Source organism: Papio anubis, chromosome 15, assembly GCF_008728515.1.
Source record: "Papio anubis isolate 15944 chromosome 15, Panubis1.0, whole genome shotgun sequence".
NCBI lineage: Eukaryota > Metazoa > Chordata > Mammalia > Primates > Cercopithecidae > Papio > Papio anubis.
This window is the reverse complement of record NC_044990.1, coordinates 86048124-86073067: the sequence shown is the minus strand read 5'-3', so window position 1 is coordinate 86073067 and position 24944 is coordinate 86048124. Positions and strand designations below refer to the sequence as shown.

At 36.4% G+C, this 24944-nt stretch overlaps 1 protein-coding gene across 2 annotated transcripts in view; it reads left to right on the top strand.

Moving 5' to 3' along the window:
• FAM155A (family with sequence similarity 155 member A) overlaps positions 1-24944 on the top strand; it is a 704134-nt gene that overhangs the window by 17229 nt on the left and 661961 nt on the right. The gene's annotated exons all lie outside the window — the stretch shown is intronic.

Below are 24944 nucleotides of genomic sequence, written 5' to 3'. Positions count from 1 at the left end.
TTTTCTTTTTCTAGGTGCACATTAATGAGAGCAAGATGAAAGGGCATGGGTCAGGTGAGGTGGCTCACACCTGTAATCCCAGCACTTTGGGAGGCTGAGGCAGGAGGATCATTTGAGGCCAGGAGTTCAAGTCCATCCTGGGCAACATAGTGACACCCCCCAAAATTAAAAATAAATAGCTGGGCAAATAGCTACTTGGGGGGCTGAGGTAGGAGGGTTACTTGGTCTCAGGAGGTAGAGGCTGCGGTGAGCTGTGATTGTCCTGTTGCACTCAAGCCTGCATGACAGAATAAGAATTTGTCTCAAAAAAAAAAAAAAAAAATTAAAGGGACTGTAAAGCCCTTAATCCAAAAGCATTGTACTCATAATCTGTTACTTAAAAATTCTAGTTAACTCATTTTCCTTTTCAAATGGTCTCACTTCCCACCTGTAACTGAAAATTAGATTTTACTCAGATCTTTGAAATGAAGACAGTGCTGCAATTTCAACCTGACAGTTGTTCCTTCTCCTTGCTTATGAAAGGGGTCATTGTTTCTCTTCTAAAATGTAGTAAGCTCTAAGTCAGATAATTACAAAATACTAATTTTATAAAATAGAGTGTTTGATATCTTTGTAGCTGAACAACAGAGCCTTTTATATGGGAAATATCAATACAGTATTTGTGCATGCTTCTTTATGGCTAATTATGGGTTTGAAAAGTAATAAACAGAGATGTGACCACTCCATAGCTTGCAGTGGGGATGTGTCTCCTTAATCTGGCCGCTTAAAGAAAAAAAACTGTTCATCTGTGGACTTTTCCAGATAAGCAATTTTTAAAGCTAATGTCACTTGTTTTCCAAATTAGAAGCTGTTAGCAAAATAGGTCACTATTTTGTTCTGCTGCCTAGTTTATGAATTTGAAGACACTGAAAAGATACTATAAAGTTACCATGTCGGGTAAAAAATTCAGATGACATTGAAAGAGAAAAGATTTCACTTAACAGAAAAAAGCGACTATTTGACAACACAATTGAAAGATTAATTCAACCATGGGGGTAAACTGTCAATATTTTTCTTTACTACACACTACATGATCTTATTCAGATAACTTCCATAGGATGTGCCTCGGAGAAGAAAGATTGTTATAACCTCTGACAAATCACCTAGCAGGTCATAGAGTTTCAAAAATTTAAGTCACTCACAGCAATTTTTTTTTTTCTTTTTCTTTTACTTTTGTTTTTTTGGAGACAGAGTCTTGCTCTGTCACCCAGGCTGGAGTGCAATAGTGTGAACTTGGCTCACTGCAACATCTGCCTCCTGGGTTCAAGTGATTCTCTTGCCTCAGCCTCCCAAGTAGCTGGGATTACAGGCACATGCCACCACTTTTGGCTAATTTTTGTATTTTTAGTGGAGATGGGGTTTTACCGTGTTGGCCAGGCTGGTATTGAATTCCCGACCTCAGGTAATCCGCCTGCCTCGGCCTCCCAAAGTGCTAGGATTACAGGCATGAGCCAACGTGCCTGGCCAGCAAATGTTTTAAATATCGCTTTCCAAATATTGTTCTGTATTATTTCACATTATGAAATGAGTTAGAGTATCACCAGTAAAACAAGGAAGAAGCTATTACTGGAAGAAACTGAATCCCTAATGGTCATCATTCAGCTTTCTGTGTGTATGTGTGTGTGTAAAGTCTATTACTTATAATAGAAACCAATATAAACAAGTATAGTACTGTGACTGCTTTTGTCATCTGATTTGAAAACAGTTTAATATCATCAGTCAACAACCCAAGTACAGGGAAAATATGTGATGTAAAACATTTTTCTGTCTTTTTAAATGTAAGTGATTTAATCAAATTTTGTCTTTTTATTTTAATTTGATAAATGGAGAGGCAGCAAAATTATGCCTAAGCTGGAAGCAAGATTTCTTCCTCTGGTAGGTAGTGGTAGTGAACAATCAGTACTTAGTGATAATGCCAGGTCAATTTATTTCATTCTGTGAAGTAGGCCTGATAATTATCCCATTTTGCAGATAAGAAAACTAAGACCTAGGGCACAGGATTCTTAACTAAGGCTTTTAAACACAATTTTACATTTATTTTTTGTCGTATTACTTGGTATAAAAACAGTCCTGATTTTCAAAGGTTGCATACAAATTGTTGAAAAGGAAGAAAGTAATAGATTACTAAAAGTATTAGCCTGAAGACAATTTCTAGCAGCATATGAATAATTTACATGATAAAGCTATAGAATGAATTATATACTTATATACCACTGCCTTTGTTTCTCCTATTAGATTTTGAGAGTACTCTTAAAGATAGGCGTTGTTTCTTAATTATTTTTGTTTAATCACTTGCAAAGAAGAAAGGAAAGAAAAAAGGAAAAGAAGAGCTTGTGGGTGGGTGGTAATGAAACAAAGTGGCAGGTTCTTTGACACTCCTCCAACTGAGAGTGGGTAGGGCAGAAATAATGTTCTGGGACTTCCAAAGTAGGTGATAAAAGGCCATGCAGTTTTCATGCTGTTTACTGGGACAAGTATTCTTGAAGCTTTGAGCTGTGCTGTAAGGTGTTCAATTAGCCCAAGGCCACCATACTGCTAGGAACTCCAAGCCTCAAAGAGAGGCCTTGGGCAGGCTTCTTCACACAGTCTCGCTTGAGTCCAGCTTGTGTCTTCCAAGGCCATGCACCAGACACGTGGGTGAAGCTTGCAGATGAACTTACCACCCAGCCATTTAGATCACACTGACCCCTTCAAATCTTCCCAACGTCTTACAAACTTCAAAGGAGAGAACTATCCATATTTTTCTTTACTACACAATCTTATTCAGGTAACTTCCCTAGGATGTGCAGAGAAGCAAGGTTGTTATAGCCTCTGACAGATCACCTAGGCAGGTCATAAAGTTCCAAAAATTCAAATCACTCACAGCAAATGTTTTAAATATCACTCTCCAAACATTGTTCTGTATTTATTTCACATTATGAAATGAGATAGAGTATTACCAGTAAAATGAGGAAGACGCTAAATCCCTAATGGTCATCATTATGCTCTAATTATGCAATATCTTAATTCCTGAGCCACCAAAATTCTAGAATGCAATAAAATGGGTGTTGTTGTAAACTACATTTCGGGGTGTTTGTTACGCAGCAATAGATAAGGGAACGGTGTTCCATAATTTTTTGATGAATGATTCTCCATTATGTGAGAGGTTCCACTGAGTAAAATTAATGAAAATTAAAACAAAAGAAACCTATGTGGCCTCATGTATTTGACTGAATTCCTTTCCTGTCAGGTTGGTGATGCTGGTAAGTAGACTCTTGAAGCTATTTCAGAAATTGCTCCTGCCTGTTCATTTAAATCATTTAGTATCAAATATGACAGGATAGACATTTTGCACAATTTTTCATTGGAAGAGTTATGAGAAATATTATGTTTCCAAAAGGTAATTGCCTTATGGACAGGTTGTAGATACAGTTTGAGGCTGAACATGAAGTACCACCGAGAGACACAGGGGATGCTTAGGCAATTTAGGATAGATCACTTTTTGCTTTTTTCACTGAATTATACTCATATGTGTTACTGTGTGTCCACATGCAGCAAGTAAAAAGGAAATTAACTGTCCAAATAATTAAAACATCAAAATATAGCTGCTTGCATTTTGAAGGGAAAAGTAATTTTAAGGCTGCATTATTTGGGAAATTTACTTGAAATCATGTTTTGTTGCTGTTTTCAAATTAATAAACCATAGTAAACTATTCCTCTTGAAATTGAATCATTTACTCAGAATTTATAACATCAAACATTCCTTCTTAGTCGGAGTTTCTCTTGTTCTTTAGGAGAAAGAAGTTACATTTTCATGCATATATTAAAATCTTCCCCTCTTTGATCATGTGCTTACTAACCATACTTTTGAACACTGTAAAGAGTATTAGTGCAAATTTGCTCATTTGATTTGTTTGAAATATTTTGGGAACAGTTAAAGGTTAGCAATTACAGAAACCACCAAAGAAAACTTTGTTATGTTATAATCAGCAACAAAAAGCATTATCTAACAGCTGAAAGTGGCAAACAATGAGTTGTCCTGAAGGAAAGCACGAATTACTTTTCTGACTGATTTAGTAGACTTTTGATTCAACAGACTGGTTGCCGTTTTTCACAGATAATTTCAAAAGTGGATTAATATTATATTTGATTTCTTCTTAAAGTTTAGATCAAAGTGAAGCAGGTTGAGTTTATTTTTCTTGCTTTGCATAAAAGGTAGAGAATTTCATTGTATTAGCTATCTATTGCTGTGTAACAAATTTTCACAAATTTAGAGACTTAAAACAAGTCGTGTTTATTATCTCACACTTTCTGTGGGTCAGAAACGTGGACACAGCTACAGCAAGGCTACAGTCAAGGTGTCAGCCAGGGCTGGGGTCTTATCTGAGGCTCTGCTGGGGGAGATCAGCTTCCAAGCTCACGTGGTTGTTGAATCCTGCTCCCTGAGGGCTGTTCAGCTGAGGATCTCAGCTGTTTGCTGTCTGTGCGCTGTCTCTGACTTCTTTGCCTGTGACCCTCTCCAGTGTCGCTTACAATCTGGCAGCTGGCTTCTTTAAAGCCAGCAAGGGGGAATGTTTCTCAGTAAGACAGATGTTTCAGTCTTATGTAATGTCATCACGAGACTGACATTCTTCACCTTTGCTATATTCTGTTTGTTAGAAGCAACACACTGGTTCTGACTACATTCAAGGACAGGTGATGACACAAGGTCATGAATTTCAAGAGGAAAAATCAGAGGCCCACCTAAAAGACTGTTTTGCACATCCATTACATTATTTTTTAGATAATCAGAGATAATTTCACATATTGTAAAATCAGCTCAGGAAAAATACATGTTTATTTTTGTTCGATATTGTCAATGAAATCAAAGAGAAATATTTGATAAATATTTGTAAACATAGAAGGCCATCACCCATTATTAAATGCAAATAGGTAAGTAAAATTTTATTAGGCATTATTCTATATAAGGAAAATTTAGTTTTAATTAATGAAATAAAAACATGGTCATGTTCAAGTTTTCTTTTTTTTCCCCAAAACTGTTAATGTATAAAATCAGTTCTAAAGTTTGTCTTTAATTATTTTAATTTAAGAAATTTGCTGTTATTTTGGAATAATAAATGTCATATAATTGCTTTAGAAGTCTGTTTCCTAAAAATGTATTTTGGAGCAAATTAATACATCTTTGGAACCTGTAGTTTCTAAGTGGTGACTTAGAACTCTCATAATTAGATTGACTTACTCAGGCCATTGCAGTAATCATATACGCCTATTTAGTCCTCAATCTAAATCTCATTTGTCTGGAATGCTGCCCATAAGGCTAAATCCAGATTAAAGGTTTCAGCAATGGGATTTGAGATAAACATGAAGGCACTCGAGGACAACTGCCTTTTATGAAGAGAGGTCTGGAAACTCCTTGTCAGCTATGCTGACCCTACTAGCAGATTTCTTTCTTTTCACGATGTCTGGAATTCTAGATATTCTTCTAATTCTTTTAGGAGATGCATCTTGTGTCTTCAGTCCTTGATCCTCACTAAAGCACAGATTCTACATGCCTATCCTCATTACACATTTGCTTTAAAGTAAGATTTTCCCACATTTTGCTTACTGTATGGTTTTGTTAGGGAGAGCTGAAGAAATCTCCCAGGGGTAGGAATGAGAGTACTGAGGCAGGCTGGAAAGGCAGATATGTGTATCAATCAGGATAGACCAAGTTCCCCTGAACTAATGAACATTCCCCAAGTCTTCCTGGCTTACAACAATTTCTGCTAAAGGTTTCTTTCTTACTAACATTCTATGCCTTTTGTGGTTCAGCAGTGCCTCTGTATACCTTTTCATTCGAGACTCCCGTCTGACAGAACAGTCTCTATCTAGAACATGGTGGGTTTCATGGTGGAAGAAAAAGAGACAGGGCTATACTCTGGCTTTGAAAAATCTAGCTCAAAAGAGATACAGGACGCTTGCAGCTACCTTTCACTGACTGAAGCAAGTCATGTCACCACTCCTGTGTTCAATGGAGCAGGGAGGGACCTGGAATGCGTGACAAGCAGTGATACAGTCTACCAGCGGATAAGCAGAAAATGCAGAGAACCTGAGCTCAACGAAGATAGAGTTGTAAATTTCAGGGCTTTCCTTATGATTGGTACTATTTTTTTCCTGTATACTCTAATATATATATATATATTCATATGCATTTGAATTATATTTATATACATGAATTTGAATTATATTCAACTCTACCATTATCTTCCAGGTTTCAAGCTGCCCTTTCTCAGGATAGTGTTACAAAGAATTCTTTAGCAGTGGCATTCTTTTGGGTAGTATTATGGTGCTAAAATTGATAGAGCTGATGGATGAGATTTTGTTCACTTGTAATTTTAAAATGCCCGTAGTTTAAAAGAGAGTGGGGAAGATAGCATGGAGGTATGTGTTTAGCAATAGTTTAGAGTCTTCTCCCAAAAAGCATAGGGGTTAAAGGATCCCGAGATCTGAGAGATTATTCTCCATTGCATTATCTCTATATGACTATGGTTTCATGAGCTAAAGTTATCCAAATAAGTGGAGAAAAATAGAATGCTTTGTACTGAAAATGGAAGACACAGTGTGGGGATAGTGTTTCGGATTCTGGATTCATGCTCATTGAGTGACTGGTATGGACCTTTGTGGAGAAGGAGTGAATCGTGTTGGGGCATTGGGCAAGCGGACTAAGGCTAAGGTTCACCATTACCCTGTCCACCTCAACATCCACCTCTTCCTTATCATCAGGTAGCTCCATTCCACAGCACACACTCGACATTCTGATTGTTTGAGGAAGTGGAAGTGGATCACTGCAAATACATCATCACCACTTGGAAAAGGATTGCAAGCGTATGCCACCTGATAGCATTACATTGATGTTTGACGGAGACAATGGAATTAGCAATCTCTCATCTGGACTTGGGTCACGCCAAAATGACAAAAGAAATGAGCGCATTCCACCAAAATTAAGAATTTAAAAAATCTTTCTGGAAAATCCTTTGTGTCATAAATGAAATCACCATGTTCCCAGATATTCTGAAGTGACTATACACTATTAACACATGTGTATAGTGTTCCTTTTACCTATGCATAATTGTTGACTTAGAATTAATGTGCTGTTGTAAATTTCCAAAAGTCTAAATCTCATTTATTCTTGCATTATATCTGATACCTAAGTATTCATTAAATGTTTGTTAAATTGATATATTTGACTTGGAGAAATTTAGTTTATCATAAACACAAAAAAGGGAAGACCCAACTGTTGGGTTTCCAGGCCTGCCTTGACTCTCAGAAATGACTATCCCTATGCCATGCTCTGGAGGAAATTAGGCACGGTTTAGCTATGGTCTTTTTCTGTGTGGTTCTTAGATAAAGTCATGCTGCATCACAATGTCAAAATCTTGTTTGAACTAGGGAAAAAATCCATCTCTTCATTTGAAAATGTATTCATTCCATTGTCAAACTATCAGTTGTTGGATTTCTTCAAATCAAAGGATGATTCATATAATTACTATATTATGATTAGCTTTATTAAGGGACTGAAGTTATTTTAATGGTGTGTGATGAATAAAAGGATGATTAACTGTGAAGAGCTAGTCTGTAGCAAGAACTACTGAATATTGAATTCAGTTATACTTATTGTTGAATATTCTTTTAATAAGACTGAATCCAAAGGTAAGGGATTTTGTTCCTTAAAACTTCATTGAAGTATATTTTAAGAAGGACCTATATAATAATGAATTTTCAAATTCTTATTAATATTTTGCAAAAATATAAAATAACCCTGACATAATGACAGCTTTTCAGTTTAAATTTGTGTTTTTTTGTTATTAGTTTTCTTCTGGTTGTTTCGTAAGATTCTCTTGTATAGTTTGTGATTTTTTTAGATTTTCTTAACATCCATATTTATTTGTGGCTATATACAACTTGCTACTCAACAGACTGTCTTTATTTCTAGTAATAAACATTAGGAAAGGGAATGATAAGTTATTTTAATTACCTTAACTATTTTTAGAACCCTTCAAAAAAAGATTTCTTTAGAGATTGGGTAAGAGAAGAGTGAGTATTAATGTCCATTATTAACTAATTCATAACAGATTAATTATGCAGAAAGTAAAGACTAACCATTTTTTGATGCTTCAGTACTGAGTGGAAAATAATTCAATGAAACCTGCTTTTGCAACACTGTATCTTTTTAGAAGCAGTAACATTTGCTGTTAGGGGCAATGTCTATTTTACAAAATATAATTTTTGATCATTAGTTAACATTTACTTTCTCTCCAAACATCTTTAAAATGTTGTTAAGTTTATTCTCAATTTATTTTTTGGACTGATTCCATTTGCAGATGGCTTATGTTTCTACTGGCTCTTCTTTCTTTCACTGATTTTTGGTCAGTCTGGCCTCCATCCCAGGGAAGGCAGTAAAGAGGTCATCCATGTGCACATCATAACTTTTAGGATGTATCTGCTGGAAAACAAAACTGAAATAAGAAATTGGAGTAATTAGGTTCATCTCCCAGTAAATTTCATTTACTTTTACCAGGGGAACCCCTTGGGGATCTTGCTAAAATGCTAAGCGTGATTCTTCAGGTCTGGGGTGGGGCTGAGCATCTGCATTTCAGATGAGTTTCCAGGTCATGATGTGTTACAGGTGATAGTAGGAAGACTTGACCATTGACAAGGTGAGATTTGAGGAAGTCCTGTTAGCATTTCCTTTCTACAGCAGCAGAGAATGTGGATGATTCTCTAAGTGGAGCATGAACTATATGCAGTCAGACTGTCTAGCCTCAAACTTCAGCCCTGCAATTTACAAGCTGTGTGACTTCAAGCTATTTCCTTAACTTTTCTGATACTCAGTTGCTTCATTCTGTTATGAGAATAATAGCGTCTACCTCTTGGCATTGTTGTATAGATGAAATAAATTCAGATAAATAAAGCACTTGGAATACTATGTGGAGCATTTTAAGTATCATAGAAGTATTTGTTAGATAAATAAAACATGCTTTGCATGTAAAACACAGCAGCCCACCATGAGTCTTCATTAATAGTCTGCTGGCCATTATTATCTAAATGTTAAATGTATTTCTACTACCTAGGCAAATATCAGTGGCCTGGGTAATATGCACATGACCCATGGAGCCTGAGTGCTTCTATGGCTTGGGGAACATCTGGATGATCCCTTTATTGAGGAGAACACATCAGTTTCTCGGGGAAGGGGGCCGTATCCTAGTGTTACCTAAATAAGAAGCCAGACAGAAATATCACACCGGCAGATGTCTTCTTCCCAGAGATTTGCCAAGATGGATTAAATCACTCTCAAGTTTTTCCAAAGAGTGTGCTGAGGAATGACTAATTACCTAGGAAGTTGAGAGCTGTTGAAAGATAAAGGAATTTTTGCTCATGTTTGTCAGAAAATTATTAGCTTTTAAAAAAAGTTAATTACTTTCTTTATGGCAGGTCTACAAAAGACTACAAAGGCCAGTCTTTTGTGTATCATGTGCTTTTGAATCTCCAAACTTATTTAAATATGAAACTCTATAAGGCATTGTGAGGGACTTAAGTCCACTACAATTTGAGATACTAAAATAAATAAAAATAACTCTAAAGATACTTTACCACAAAAACTGATATTTGTTGGTTAATGTATAAATTTATACCCTTAAACTTTTTACTTTTATTCCCTTTTATACCCTTTTTATAAAAGGGTATAAAAGTTTTTATATCCTATAAAAACTTTTACACCCTTTAAAAAACTTTTATACCCTTAAACCTTTTACTTTTAATCTTTACATTTGATTTTGAAAGCAATTGTAATTTTGTATTATAATCATAGCCATTACTGAAGGAATTCTTAAAGGCAATTACTAAATTTCTGTAATAGACACACTATTTTTTTGTTATCCTGCACAAATAATTTGATTTCTCTGAGTTTTGATTGTTTCATCTATAAAATAGGCATACTTCATTTTCATACAAATAAATGATGAAACATTCAAAAAATTTTTTTCAATTCTGATATCTATGAGTATATGGATTTTGGGCCATGTTTATATCAATGATATGTCAGGTATTTTAAAGAAATAAAATAATCTATTGCTTGTTTTACCTTATTATACACATCGAGGTTAAATTTGCTAAAATATTCTAAATGGAATCAAATTTAAAAAATTTATTATGTATTAATCAAAAGAATATGATATTTCAAGTAATAAATTTGAGTTCATAAATATAAGCAGATATGAGCATATTTTTATTTTTAATATGTAGCTACTCATGAATATTTTATCTACATATTATCTATTTCTAAAATAATAGTGATTACATATAGATGCATATTTCTCCATATGATTTTTAGAAAGCATTCTTTTGCAAGAATATTTGGGATTTCAGTGATACTTCAAGTATGCAGGAAATATAAAAAAAGGCATACATTTTGACTTCTTTTTCATAATTTATTTAAACAGTATGCTTTCCCTATGGCAGTGTAAAAACAGTCTTTGTGAAATGTGATTTGTTAAAACAAAATAAAACAAAACAAAGTCAAACAAACAATTGAAAACTTTTTATGTTTTTTTTTTAAGGAGATTCCAGCATTTTTTTTTGCATTTCTCTTTTGTATGGGCAATAAAAGCCCAGAGTAACTATCGCTGGGAAGAACCAAGACCTACTAAGCAGGAGTAAACATCCATGACTTATAATATTTATTTACATTATTCCAGTAGTGGGTATTTCCCCTTTTCTCTCCTCAAACATTTTAATATGAATTTTTTCTACTTAAAGGAAAATGCCCTCTAAGAGCACTTCTTCATGTCATCAAATGTGCCAAATAATCATCTTTGTCTTTGACCAACTCTGTCCCTTTTAGGATTGCACCTGAATGGCACACATAGCGAGGGCGCTCTCTTCATGCAAACTCTTTAGCCAGTAGTTTGAGCAGTGATAGATGGAAGCCCAGATGATCCCTGATTGCCTTGACTCCTCACCAGATTGTGAAACCTAGAATGCTATTAAAATTTTATTTCAAATCTGCGTAAGTGTAATTGCATGATTTAACAAATTTTAAAAAATATCTTGTACATACAAAACATGGAATGGAGGTGACCGTAATAGTTCCTCAATTCATGTTTGTTGAGTAAATGAATGAATACATGGATGATGACCCCTGCCCCTCGAGAGCATGTAATATAATGAGAGAAACAGAGTTGTTTAAAGTGATTTGTTTTCCAAACCAGGATGGTATGGATCACCAGGAAAGGTCAAGTTTAGCAAGGAAGGATTAGGAAAGATTTCAGTTAGGAAGTAGCTTTTAAATCAAATAATAAAGATGAGTAGGATCTTAACATTTGAAGGAAAAAAGGGCATTCTGGGTAAACAGAATACCGAGAACACAAACGCAGAGACTAAAGGCCAGGGTGTGTTTTGGAAGGACCTTACTGTGTCTGACGGGTTTGATGTACTGAAAACGTTGAAAGTAGTTGATTTTGGTCCGGTTCTTTTGTCTCCATGTATGAGAGACCGACATTTGCTTCCCAATAGACATTCGCTCTTCACTCTCGAGGAATAGAACCCGGGTATCCCAAACTAATTTGCAGCTGCATGTGTCAGTGAGACCAAGTGCACTGAATGTCTGTGTGCATTTGGTGTAATCCTTTAGGGGGATCATCTTAAAGGGAAGGCACATTCCTTTTCCTTTTGTCACTTCATTTTGCCACCTGAAATGCAAGTATAATGTTCAGGAGCTCTGGCAGACACCTTGAACCTTGGCCAGGAAGGTCATGTTCTAAGATTGGTACAATTTCCATGGGACCTGATGAATATCTGCGTCTCCTAAACCAATATGGACCACCTGCTGCCACTTTTAAAATTTAAGAAATAAACTATTTGCTTGCAGCCAGTATTATTTGGGATTATGTTGTTATATGTAGCTAACAATAACCTTGACCTACATACTCTTCAAATAGATCACAATCCTTCTGCAGTTTCCAATCCCAAAGACTCAATCCTCTGTTTCTTTCCTATTCATATAGTTGCATGTATAGAGTTAGGTACACAGCTGACTGCATTTAACTGACTAAAGAATGAGTGATTGAATGCATGAAGAAATGACTGGAAATATATATCGCAGTGGCATTGGTAATGGGCTTTATCAACTGTGTTGACTTCTTTTAGTTTCTTTTATATTTAGATCTTAGGGTATGTATAGGATCCAGTTATGGATCTCCCTTTGTCTACATAAGAGCATTGCCAAGTCCATGGTATATATGCATTTGTAGAATATTTGTGTTTGTGACTTGTTTTTATATATTAAAGGGAAGGAGATACAAGTTTAAGTGCAAACCGAATACAGTATACTATGCTATTTCACCACTTTAAATTATTTACAGAGTAGTCTAAGTTCCATACAAGACATAAAAAAATGGTATTTCACTATTTTAATTTACTTTTTCCACTTTATTCCTTGTCTCCCAAATGTTTTATGGGTCATAAATATCTCTTTATTTAAAAATTAAATAATACTTAAGAGTTTTTTTTTTTTCTTATGCAGGACCACGTTTTCCCCACTCTAAACCCAGGATTGGGGTCATACTCTGCTACTTTCTAACTGTGCGTCATTGGGCTAGTTTCTTGAACTTTCTCTCCTTTAATTTCCTCTCAGGTGGGGAATAATTGAACTTACATCAGACAGTGGATTGCATTAATATATGGAATGTGCTTGTACAATGCCTGGCAACAGCAAATAATATGAAATAACTGCATTTCTTATAAAGGGGATCCTCTCATGATAAGCTATAGAGGTTAACCTTTATCTGTATATAAAATAATAAGTGATTTAAATTGGAAGCAGAAGCATACTAGATGAGGAAACTGGGATTTTAGGTAGGTGATAAAAGATTGGAATCTGAAAGATAGACTGGAATATAGTATACTATGCTTTTTCACCACTTTATTCACAGAGTAGTCTAAGTTCCATACAAGACAAAAAAAATGGTATTTCACTATTTTAATTTACTTTTTCCACTTTATTCCTTGTCTCCCCAGTGTTTTATGGGTCATAAATATCTCTTTATTTAAAAATTAAATAATACTTAAGAGTTTTTTTTTTTTTTGGAAATCAGTTTGCTTTACCTACTTAAAGGGGACTGGAGGACACATTTTAAGGCATTTCAATGTGATGAAGAAGGATAAAGTGAAGATGTCAGGACACTGCTTAAATAACACCTATGATTTTACCTGATGTGACCAGGAAAAAAGCAGGAAGATGCTTCATCTGCATGGCATTAGTTAGAATTAAACTAAGCACTAAACTCGGTAGGCCAACTAAGTATCAGCCCCTTACCCCAGTCTTGTTACATAGCAAATATATTTTTTTTCTAGGAAGATAGAAATTATTAGTTTAATTCGGATGGAGGAGGTCACTATGTATCCTCACTGTCTGAGAGGGCAAGATGTGGACTCAAACACAGGCAGAATTTTGCAACCAAATAGAGGCCCCTGAAAGTGAGGGGGAAGCACCTGCTGTGCTCTCTCTTACTGCGAGGAAGGTCTGTTAATCCTTCACTTGCTAGAACACAATAATTACTCACAAGTGAAATGTGATAGAAGAGGATTTGTTGTTGTATAATGACTTTCTTACACAAAACATCCCCGAACTCTGCAGATGAGTGATTGAAGAGCTCTGTGCCATCCTCCCACCTGCTCAGGGAGTAACTGGAACCTCTAACAGCATGTATTTTTTTAAAACCAAGTGAGATCACTGGAGGGAAAGACTAGGGTGGAGGTGTGTTTGGCATGAATTTAAATGATAGCTTGAATAAAACAGATCTCTAAAGCACTTTTCAACTGTTGCCATCGCCATTGTTTCTGCTAAGATCTCTTTAATCTCTGATATAGCCTGGATGCATCTTCATACACGCATGCCTCCCACCCGTTACCTATTACATACAACACAATTTGAAATGCCTTAAAATGTGACCGCCAGTCCCCTTTAAGTAGGTAAAGCAAACTGATTTCCAAATGCATGGTGTTCTAGAAGGTGTAAGCAATTACAGGAAAAAGAATACTGCAACTGAAAAGGAAAAATCAAAACATTCAATTTCATTTTAATGTATTGTTAAGGAAAAGGAATGCATAGCCGTGCATCTCAGATTTTATGGTTTTGGGGAATCCCCTTGGAAGCCTGCTGAACTGTAGGTTCTGATTAGTAGGATGGAGTTGGGTCTGAGAGTGCTTTTCTGACAATCCCCCAGGTGCCGATGATGCTGGCTTTTTGTTTATCTGTTTGTTTCTGGCTATACTCAGAGGGCCTATGGTATAATGCCAAAACTTCTTAGTACATGTGGAAAGGGTCCATGGCAGGCTCTTTAGAACCCCATTCCTTCACAAGTGCTTCTTGTGCCGAGTTTACCGTGCTTCCAGCATTTGGAAGTTCAGTCTGAACAGAAGTCATAGTCGCTCCTACTCACATTTTGAGCACCTAATTAAGAAAAATATAAAACCATAGCACATTTCTGAAGCCTTATGACTCTATGATGAGTTTCTTTTACTGTTTTTTTAATCTGTATACTGTATTGATGGGGGCTCCCTTGTAAGTCAGTTATGATTGCCTTCTCACAGGGAAACCTCTGTTAAATGATCTTAGAGTATTTTAGGCTCTTTTGCAGAAAGAACTGGTAAAGTATCATTTTCATTCATCATCCTCGTCAAATGTCTTTTCTCACACCCGGGTGGCTCTGTGAAGTGCTGCAGGGGAGGAGAGAAAGCAGATGTCATGCTGGCGCCCGGGAGTCTGCGCAGCTGGTGGGGCATCCGGGGTCCCCAAACCCTCCCCAGATGATTTCAGGTTATTTGTGTCACTCAAGCCTTGATATTTCCCTGTGTTCTCAGCATCTCCCCACTCTTTTCAGGACCATTGTGCATTATTTCCTCTGTACTTACAGAACTCACCCCGAATCCATCTAACAGGTAGATGCCTAAGGAAGATTCTTACAGTTCATCTGGTAGTGGAAGGTGGTAGGAATGAAAAGGACCACTGATGTCAAGAAATGGAATTGTCTTTTTCACTCAGATCCAACGCCAGCCTATGAATCAGAATGTACAGTTCAATAGCCTCCTGAGGGGATGCCCAGAAACAATAAAATCTGACATACACCGCGGTGCATTCCTTTTCCTTAACAATATTTTAAAGTCAAATTGAATGTTTTTATTTTTCCTTTTCAACTACAATATTTTATTTTTCCTGTAATTGCTTACACTGTATAGAGCATCCTGCATTTGGAAATCAGTTTGCTCTTCCTATTTAAAGGGGGCTAGGGGACACATTTCTAACACATTTCAATTTGTGTTGCATGTAACAGGTAGCTGGTGGAAAGCATGCTTGTATGAACATGCTTCCAGGCTCTAACACGGATTAAAGAGATCGTAGCAGAAAAAGACTACATTATTTTCATTCTAAAGCAAGAAAAGGCCCTTTACTGTGATTAAGAGTTGTCCGTGCCCTGATATATTTTTCATTCAGTAAATCAGAACTTGAACTTGGGAGAGTTCTTCCCCTTAGTGCCATCCTCTCTGCCTCCCATTGTTCGTCACGCTACATGCTAAGTTGAGATTGATGAGGGCTGTGAATAACATCACCTAATGTTAGTAACATTCATAAAGAGCTTTGCCATTTCAAAGATTTTCACATACATTTCAGCAACAAATTAGAGAGGCTCACCTGAGGTCACTTGGCTAGTTAATATTTTCAAGGATATTTTGAAACCAGGCCAGGACTTTCCTTGCTAGAAAAATACCGTTACGTACCCTTCAAATACAGAGTAATACTTAACTCAGAATATTATTGGATTCTGATTTTCTTCCTTATGTTACAAAATATTTCTACTATTTTCCTAACTAAACTTTAATTTTTTTTAATTAAAAAAATTGCATCCTTTTTTTCAGTGAGAAAGTCCTCATTTTTAATGATATTGACATATTTAGCAAAATACTACTACAAAATGTTAATGTTCAATGATCTTAATTTCAAGGCTTTCTATTCTCTTCTAAGCCCCTTTTGTATCAAACACAAAAATTATTTAAGACAGCTTTGAAAGCAAAGTGCTTCCTAAAATTTCCATAAAATCACCTATGTATTATGTTTAAAGTGAGACTGGGCCAGGCATGGTGGCTCATACCTGTAATCCCTGAACTTTGGGATGCAGAGGGGGGCAGATTGGTTGAGTCCAGGAGTTTGAGACCAGCCTGGGAAACATGGTGAAACCCCATCTCTACAAAAATTACAAAAATTAGTCAAGCATGGTGATGTGCACCTGTAGTCTCAGCTACTCAGGAGGCTGAGGTGGGAGGATTGCTTAAGCCAGGAGGTGGAGGTTGCACTGAGGTATGATTGCATCATTGCACTCCAACGTGGGCAACAGAGCAAGACCCTGTCTCGTAAAAAAAAAAAAAAAAAAAAAAAAGGAAAACTGGCTCTATGCTGCTTCTGCTTCCTGGGTTTAAACCCTTGCCCGGGATTTGTTAGTTCCTCTTGTTGATCTAGACTGTGGGGAAGGTCATAATCTTCTCTCACCCCTGATCCTCATCTATAAGATGGTAACTACAGAGCGCATGTTCTCAGAGGGCTTCTGTGATGAGTAAAATAAGAATGTGAAGCCCACAGCCGGGCACAGAGTAAGCTTCAGGGAGTGCTAGCTCTTTGAATTAATACTGTCACTTCACACATTTCCTGTCACGATTGCTCAAATATTATTATTAATATACTTCAGAAATATTGTTATTAACTCTCTAAGCCCTGAGTCACCGGCGTGTGTGTGGGGTCTTGTGCCTGCCCCTAAGCTTACTTGAATACCTCACTGTGTAGTTTTGTGTTTTCTATTTTGCTTCATAATAGGTGACAAAAAAGCCCAAGTGAAAAAAGCACTGACTCCCTCATTCTCAGGACAGGACCAATGAGGAAAGGGACAGTCCCTAAAAGGAGGTTTATTCCTCCTGCTTTCAGAGGAGTGGCTGGTAGACTGATGGCTCTTTTATTAGTGAAGGTAAGTCATGCTGTCTTGTAAGAGCCTTCGCTGTGAGAGTTAGGAGCCAAGAGGGAGGCGAACCAATCCTTCCATCATTTGGGGAAGGGGAGATACTGAGGACAGTACATACATTATAAGGCTTTTTAATCTTCTGGTATCTAAGAAAAGAAGGGAAAAATCTGTTGTTCCATTTTATGTTTGAACCCATGCTCTTCTAGGCTTCTTTCTGGTGCCTGTTTTTAACCCTTCAAACACTATATCCTTACAACTATCTTGTAAATAAATATTGTGCTACATCAAAAGAAAAATATAACTAACCCCATATTAGAGCATCATAGACAATACGTGATCACATATTTTCTCAAGAGGATGAAACAGAAGAGAAAGGCAAGTATTGATGCTAGTGTATATGTGACGGCTGTCTTCTTCCACAGTCAGTCTTTAGAGGCTATCATTTATGACATGTCTCCCGTGAGTGAGCTTTCCCTTCCCTCCTCTGTGCCGTTTGCTGTCATGTTAAACCTGGAATTAGTTTGGTGTTCTTGCCTCGTTTCCTTAGGAACCTTTCTGAGGAATTTGTTACACAGGAAATTATCGTCCCACAGTTAAGAAAGCAGTGCTACAGATGAACAATGTTTTGACAGAATTTTCAAAATTAAATTGCATACCATACCTTAGCAGAGTTGAAATAGCTTAATGTATATTTTCTGGAGAATGTTCTTTACCATCTAAACAGGGAATATGAGAATGAAAATTGATTCTATTTTTCTTATAAAAAAATCAGAGAGTAAACTTTTCTTCAGGCAAATGATCCAGCTGTCTGGGGTAACATTTAGACATGAGATTCAGAATCTTTTTAATTACACTAGTTAATTGTTTACCCTTTATTGCATCATTAATTGCCAACCTTGTTGGACCAGTACTCTGAAGACTACTTTCTCACAGCTTGGCTGATAAATAAAGGCATGATTCATTCATTTTTTCCCCATACTCTTGACATTGATGGTAAGAGCTGTGCAGTTATTAAAAATATGTTAAAAATTCAGTCTCTTGCTCTTTGGCTCAAATATAATGCAAAAGTGGTCTAATTGACTACAGTTGTCCCTTGGTATTTGAGAGGGATTTGGTTCCAGGATCTCCATGGACACCGAAATCTGTAGCTGCTCACTTCCCTTATTTAACATGGCGTAGTATTTGCATCTAACCTATGCATATTCTCCCATGTACATTCAATCCATCTCTAGATTACTCATAATACCGAATACAAAGCAAATGCTATATAACTAGTTATTAGGCTGTATTTTTAAAATTTGTGTTTAATTTTTATTGTCATTGTTATTTATCATTATGATTACTATCATTATTATTTTTATATTTTCGATCCTCAGTTGAATCCATGGGTACAGAACCTATAGATATGGAGGGCCAACCATATTAAGTTTGAAATTTCTTCCTCAAAGTTTCCATGGTTTTACAAATTTATATATTAGTGAATGGCATTATTAAAAATTAAAAAAACACCTTTAAGATACTTTAATATATTTAAGATAGTATGCAAAATACTGGAAGTTTAAATACTATTATGAGAAAAAAGTAAAAGGATGTTATGGAACAATACCATTACATGGGAAGCATTATGATGGCCTTAGGTAACAGGTGGTCAGAAAACTTGTCCTTTCTCTCAACATTTTAACTAATTGGTTGAGAAGTTTTTGACTCCTGACTTAATCTGTTTCCCCATTGCTTTGGTACATCAAGTATCTTGTTTTTAACACCTTTCTAATGGAAAGGATTGAGAAGGGGGATGATGATCGTTGAGCATGAGTAAAAAATACATTCAAACATGGCACACAAGAAAGTAAATATATTTGGTACTTCAAGATAGGGAGATTTGAATGTAGAAGATCTGTTTTAAGAGATAGAAGTAATAGTGTAAGACAGCTAGCAGGAATAGTTTTCCAAAAATAATCCTATAGGTGGAAAAAGAAAAGAGGACGTGAGTTTTATCCCACAAATGCACACTGGACAACAGAGAGCTTATTTTGAACCGAGTGTAAAATTATACCAGTAGTATTCATATGCGTATTCAATACACATCAATTAAAGAAAGGCGTGGTATGGGTAAGACACTGTGTAAGTCACCAAGTCTACCCTGGTGAGCAATGTAGACCTTGTTCTTGTTCTGGAAGCAGTTCAAATTATTCATCAGACGTGTCTTCGTGTGTTCAAAGTGGTACGTTAAAGGAGGCGCAAGGACCCTCTGAGAGGGCTTCGCCTAGCAGGGGCCCTCTGCACAGAGAACTTCTGGACGGGTACCATTTGCTAGGAGATTGGGCATGTGTGTGGAGCACCAGAGAGGCCAGGGGCCACGTGAAGAATGGAAACAGTGCTGACTAGCTCCATGGTAGAGTGTGAGGGAGGGGGGACTACAGATGGCAGCAGGCACTGTGCTGCTAAAGAAGAAGAGATTGGAGTGTATCCAAGGGCAGTGGGAAACTACTGAGTGCTCTTAAGAAGATGCAGCCTATGATTTGTTGCTTTTGAAAGATCACTTTTCTGTGGCTTGAACTGGGGGTCGGGAGACAGCAGCACTGTAGGAAGGAAGGTCAGGTAGGAGATTCTTGTAATTAGTGAGACAGAGGAGAGCAGAAGTCACGCCAGATGGGGCCTGTAAGGGTTGAAAGAAGAGGACAAAGGGTTCTGGCTGCCACAATGCACAGGACTGTATGGATGTTAATGAAAGGAAGAACGAGGAGCTGCGAAGGACCGTGACCCTTCCAATGTAGGCAAGTGAGCATAAGACAGGAGAGGCAGACAGATTTTTGAAAGGTGATCGTGTGGAGTTCAGTTTTGTACATATTAGATTTGAGGTGCTTGTGGGATCCAAGTGGGGTTAGAAAATCTTCAGTATATACCCAAAATATGAATATTTTATTTATATATGATCTATATATAATTACATTAGCACTAATGTGCAAGTATATATATATGTATTTATGCACATTCAGTATATATACAAAATATTTACATAAGATGAGATAAAGCTGAAGTAAACAATATTTTAAAACATTTTTGCTATGAATGATACAGAATGTCTTTGTTTTTACTTAAATAGAATGGATTAAATATAATAAATATTATATTAATAACATGTTAATGATCAGCTTGAAGTTAGAATAATAGGATTGAATATCCATCATTATTTCTAAAATCTTGGCTTAATATTTAGGATAATGTGCTTGGAAAATTTACTTCTAGGTTCAGTTCATGTCACAGTTTGGTTTCAGTACTGGATATAATAGTTTAAAAGACTATCAAGAAATGTGTAGTTCTAAATGGAAGGACAATATGGACTTTATTAAATCATTAGACTTTATTTTAATGATGTCCGCAAATTATGAAAAATTTCTTACCTCAAACAGTTGAAATGCCATTTTTGAATTCCCATCTTCCTTAAAATTAACTATCTTTACAAACTAAAAGAAAGTTGAATTTTTGCATTATTATCAAATGAATTTAAACCGAGGCTAAACTCTGGAATATTTTGAAATGTGTTAGAAAGTTCTCCGTCTGCATCTGGGCAGAGATGCGAGGTGACATACATTGTTTTCAACAACAAAATCGCAGAGGCTACAAATATGCACAAACATCGTGTTACAAAACGCTCTTTCCAAAGCTTAAATGTCTTCCCTGAAATCAGTTACTGTAATTTCTACCTCATCATTATATAATCACCTTTCTCAGAAGTGCAATCGAGTATGTTTACATTTCGAGCTTGGTCCCAGATTTTCTACTCTGTTTTCTGTTGAATTACAGCACTAGTCAGAAACTTTAGGACGTGGTTTTTTTTTTTTTTTTTTTTTTTTTTGTATTTTTGTTTTTTTAGAAAAATAATTTGTACTTTGACCTAAGCCAAACCAGCAAAACTCTGCAGGGCCCAAGATGTTGCCATGACTACATTCCATCTCTGCAAATTATTATACAGTGCTGCTATATTTTAATATGTTCTTTCTTTAAGTTATAAATAATTGCCAATCTTACTAAGTGCTGAGGCTTACTTTTTAAGTGTTTGAATCTTATTGGTTTCTTTAGTTTCTCAGGCCACAGTGTACATATATGGTAAAGTTTATTGTTAACAGTGGTCAGTGTTTATCCAGGGGTCAAATAGTGTTCTTGATCATTTGAAGTTTTAAACTGTCTGTTGTTCAGAGCTGGATGAACTATCTTGGTTTTTACCTTGAAATGTGGATAATGAAAGTTTCTTGTTCAGAGTAGGAAAAGTGTCAGCACTGCAATTTCTTCTTGATTTATGTGTTTCTATTTTGAGGACATTCTTCAGTCCCAGTTTCTTTGCAGGAATCTTTTACAACTCTAGTTATGAGGAGATCCTTTAATCCACACAGCCAGAGTGAGGTCAGCACTGTCAGCCCATGCTCTGTGTGGAACATCCTGTTTCCCTCAGGACTCCCATTTTTCATGTAGGACATAGGATTATCTGAGATAAGGATGCCGTGAAGGATCCCATTTTAATCCAAATATTAAATATGAGTAAGGTTTAATTCCATTCATAGCTTAAAACAAAAGGAAAAGGAAAACATCTCTACATGCACACATGCGTCAGTGGCACACCACGTTCTTCAGCCTCCCTGTGGAGGCCTGTGGAGCAGAAGGAGCTTAAATATATGGGAAGGGGTGAGATCGCACGGAGAGGGTGTTTGGAGGGAAAAAGAGGAGGGATGGAAACACTCAACAACAAGAATACTCCACTTCCCTGAAATTGATTAAAACATGGCCAAAGGGCTTGAATAGATATTTCTCCAGTGAAGATGCACAAGTGGCCAAAAGACATGAAAAGATGCGAAACATTTCTAATCATGAGGGAAACCCAAATCCAAACCACAGTGAGATACCATTTCCCAGCCATTAGGTTCGCTGTCCCGGAATCAAAAAATAGCAAGTGATTGGAACCCTTGTGCGTTGTTGGTGGGAACGTAAAATGTACAGCCACTGTGGAAAGCAGTATGATGGTTCCTAAAAAATTAAACATAAATTTTATATGTAGAAAATTACCTTGATATTATTCTTAATATATTCAAATAAACACGACATTTAAAGGAATGAAGGATACAGTGGTGGTTAGCCTTTGGAAGACAGATCTTTGGGTCTGCACAGTGTGAAGTCCCCATCTCTTTCCAATTGGAAGATCATTCATCAAGTTAGATTGCTTGAATGCACAAGAGGCGGTAGAAAGGGAAATGGGCCAGAGACAGCTGGGCCAAATTGTTCTCAGTGTAGTTTTCCTACTTACTTGGTGAGGGTTCCGAGGGTAATAATGGCACTCTTGGGTTATAAAAAGGTAATCTTCTGTAAGTTAGGATTGTGAGTTAGGGTTGGTATCTGTTGCCAGAGTTTCTTGTTGTGACTTCCTGCTAAGCCCGAATGTGACATCAATATCCTTTCAACATAGTGATAGTACGAATGAACTGGAAGTGGTATACATCTTTGGTACGGATGATAGTGCATAAAGAGAAATTTTAAAAATCGAATGTAGCCTCCTATTACAATACAAAACTTAGACTGCTGTGAATAAGTAATTGTAAAATGTATAGAAATGCCAACTTCACTGACGAGGAAAACCATGTAAACCTATCATCCGTGCTTATGGTCCAGCAGAATTTTCAGACACGAGTAAACTCATGGTTTTTTTTCCATAAATTGTTCGGAAGCAATAATAATACTTAGATTTTCACTTATACAGTTATCTTAAATTTAATTATTATCGATTATAATAATATTAAAATACAAAAAGGAGGTTCTTTTCATAACATGGCGCTTAAATATCCACGCTTTTGTCTGAAAGAATTTGAAGATCTGATTTTATTTCACCACTGAAAAAAAAAATCATGAGATCTGAAAGTTATTTCGTTTCTATTGTGGGAATATATTATGTCAACATTTAAATGTCAGGTTCTCCACGGTATTTTTAGTGTAGAAAATTTCTGAAGCATGCAAAGAGTTATTATGGTGTCTGTGGTATACTTGATCAGAGTTACAGGCTTTGACTGACCAATGAAATTAGAAACTTTATTGGTTACTGCTCAATATTGGTGTTTCCTAGGTATAGTGTAGAACAAATATGGAAGCTGGATGTAGGGGTATACTTGTTTCACATCCATGTCATTCTCACATCCTCCAAACTGCTTTCTTCACTTTGCTTTGTAAAAATAATGGGTGATCTCTCTGGTATTTCCAAATGCCTTTCACTCTGACATTTGCTTGTCTACTTTTGCTCATTTGGCTAGCTGTAACATGAAGGGCAGAGAAAAGAGGGCATGTTCATGACCCGGCTATTTTTGGAATTCTTCTAAGGTGAGACAATGGATACAGGTTTTGTTGAACTTTGGGCCAGAAACAAACAAACCAATAAACAAAAAACAAAAACAAAAAACAAAAACAAAATCTAATTGCTTAAAGAAATGTCCTTGTGCAGGTAATAATTCATGTATAACCAAAATGGTGAAATGCATACTGTCCTGCCAAACTGATCTGAAACCATGTTTTTATTCATATAGATCGAGGTATTAGTTATCAAGTGAAAGTACAAATCCACATCTGTTTTTTATAGGTTTTGAGAAGGTGAACATATTGTTAAGCCATTATTGTTTTATCTGCTTCTCCAAGCAGAAATATATCTTCTCTGAAAAGAGATATTGGATTGGAATAAAGTTAAAATAAAAATCATGTTTGTTGCTGTGGGAGATTTGTGTGTGTGTGTGTGTGTGTGTGTGTGTATTTTTTTTTATTTTGATAGAATTTAATATGACTCACTACCTATTCTGAATTTCCTCACAGTGTTCTCCTCTTTGAAAAAAAAAGTCAGTGGCTCAACTATAAAAAGCACTCTATTTTCTGGTGTTTTCATTTAATCAAATTAAATGAGACGAGTTATAGAAGCACACATTGATGTATGAATGCGGTTGCAGCTGCTGTGCAGTGCCTGACCTGAAGCCTTTTCTGTGCTTCGGTGACGTGGTTTATGCACTTTACCGTAGTCACTGCAGATTAGAACCGCACGCAGTGACGTGGATATGGGCCAGATAACAATAACAAAAATTTGGAATGTCAGTGCTACTAAAGGGGGCCTTCACTCAAATTACTCATAAAAAAATATTTCAAAAAGAAAGATAAGATTGCGTGGCTTAATAAAAGTGCTACCAGCACTTTAAGCCGAAAACTGCCCAAATGAGAAATAATGTGAAATCAAACTCACAAGTCCCTTTGGTTTACTCTAACGGTGAGAGCCCTGTCACCTGTGAGTATACATTGGCACAGCCAGCTTCAGGGTAGAAGTAGGTTCTGACTGAGGGACAAAACGCTTCCTACCGCCGACGGCTGCAGTTTTGTACAAATAAAAATACAAGAGTATAATATTCCCAGAAGAGTTCTTCTTCTCATTTTTGTGCTAGAAGACATGTTTTTAACTGCCCTTTCCAAAACTTACCCAACTTAAATTTCCTTAATATTGTAACCAGTAATTATAATACTGCTGTTTTTCAATTCAGTACTGCATTGACAAACATTGGATGTATGTCATTTTTAGCTGTCTGTGGAAAATAAAGCACAGTGTTTTTAATAAAGTGTTCGTGGAATAAAACTAGATTATTGATTTGTGGGGCAAAGATTATATCTATATTAACAAATATAAAAGCAAACAAAAATGAACAGTCATTTTTTCAAAGCAGATGGAATGAACTGATCCCATTCAGTTGGTGGCTGGTGCTTGCTGGCCCAGGAAGATGGGTTTGGTTGCCTGGACTCTAACGCTACCTGATGGCCAGACCCATGTTGGGGTGTTTGTGCGAAGCAGTGGATTTAGCTCCTAGGAGCGGGTCTGTT